Raw genomic sequence first — 1,593 nt, 5'->3', positions numbered from 1 at the left:
CGGCAGTGACAGTGTGAGCTTCCGTGAGCCAGCGCTGTTGTGATCTAATCTGAGACTGCCTGGATCTCCCGCAATCTGCTGGGCTGTGCGAAGGCGGCGAGGCGGCCACCCACGTGGGACGCATAGCCTGCGACAAAGCGAGTGGGAAGGAAACTGAGGGAGAGGCCAACGCACCGCGAGGAACCCCCAAAGTCTACATAAATGGGAGAGGAGGATAAAAATGTGTTCCAGACACCATAATTGGTGCACACCCGGAGGTGTCTACCGCCAAGTCCCTCCACCAAGGATAGTGAGTCTGGGTCCGAGGCTCGGGTCACAGCCACGCCTTGCACGTGAAAATGTTAAGGAAAAATAAAGAGGAGCCTTTGGCATCTACTTTTCTGGCATTCTTTGAAACAGAACTTAACCCTACAGCTACTCCGGCGAGTGGCCGAGGACAGTCAGCGGCCCACAAGGGCCGGCGGCCGGGGCAGAACCCAGCGGAGGGTGGATCCCTCCGGGTCCTACGCCCGGGTGGAGAGCGCGTGCGCGCGCCGCAGGCCCGCCCCCTCGCGAGCCCCGCCCCCGAATGGGGCCCGCCCCCAACCACGTGACCGCGGCGCCCGGAAGGCCCGACCACCCGCTCCCCGTTCCCCGCCCTTCAGCGCCGGGCTCAAAATGGCCGCTTTCTGGCGTCGGTGGCGCTGTTGAATGGAGAAAGCTTTATTGTTCCCCTCGGGCAGGAGTGTTCGTGTCCTCTACGGCGCTGTCAATAAAGAACGGCAGTTTGAATCGGTGCTGAACAGGTAACCATAGAAACGGGGCTGGGGCTCAGCGCGGAGACCCCCTTTGCCGCAGAGGCCCGAGATTAACCGCTGAACCCGTGGCCGTGTAGTCGATTCCGACTCTGGGCGACGCTCTAGGACCGAGTCGATCCGCGCCCCGGGGTGGCCGGGGCCGCAGTCTTCACGGAAGCCTGGTCTTTCTCCAGCGCAGCGGCTGGCGGGTCGGTGGGCTGGAACCGCCCACCTTGCGGTTGAGCAGCCGAGCTCCTCAGCGCTGCGCCGCCACGCGGGCTTCTCCCTGCGGCCGAGAGGCCTGCCTCCTCAATGAGGGCCGTCCACCCAGGGCGCTCCACTCAGCACCCTCTCCCGCCTAGCGTGTGGACCCTTGCCCCGGGGCGCTCCCTCCGCACCGCGAACCCGGGCCCACGGCATGGCCCGCCCGGCAGGGAGAGGTCCCAGGACGCGTCCGGCCCCAGGGGCTGTACCCCGCGCCCCAAACCCAGCTCCACTCATCTCCCTGCCGCTCTGGGTCTCGGCCTGGGGGCAGCTTCCTGCCCCTCACCCTCGTTTGTCTGTCGGATCCTAAGAAGTGATACTGACATTGAACCATCTCGGTGTGGTTGGAAACCTGGCATGAGTGGCGGGGGAGAGACCCACGTAGGAATTATATTACATTGAATTTGCGAGCAGTATATGAAAACAAATTTCAGCGTCCACACCCGATGCCCTGGAACCCGGTCCTGCTTTTGCGGCTACGCGACGGTCCACGGCTGCTTCTCTGCTACCAGGGCGGGCTTGAGTAGCACCCCTGAGCACGCTGCCTTTCGTC

General features: G+C 63.7%; 1 protein-coding gene across 2 annotated transcripts in view; it reads left to right on the top strand.

Moving 5' to 3' along the window:
- The first annotated feature begins 724 nt into the window (after positions 1-724).
- ZBTB40 (zinc finger and BTB domain containing 40) overlaps positions 725-1,593 on the top strand; it is a 78,765-nt gene continuing 77,896 nt past the window's right edge. Inside the window, exon 1 of one of the 2 annotated variants that reach the window (XM_045298818.1) lies at positions 725-785. The gene's annotated coding sequence lies outside the window, so the exon portion shown is untranslated. The remainder of the gene's footprint in view (positions 786-1,593) is intronic. The other variant, XM_004705123.2, reaches the window with a different exon arrangement.

This window comes from Echinops telfairi, unplaced genomic scaffold (genome assembly GCF_000313985.2).
Source record: "Echinops telfairi isolate 266 unplaced genomic scaffold, ASM31398v2 ScPeMD7_7457;HRSCAF=8495, whole genome shotgun sequence".
NCBI lineage: Eukaryota > Metazoa > Chordata > Mammalia > Afrosoricida > Tenrecidae > Echinops > Echinops telfairi.
The sequence above is the reverse complement of the archived record's forward strand: the minus strand, read 5'-3'. Positions and strand labels throughout refer to the sequence as shown.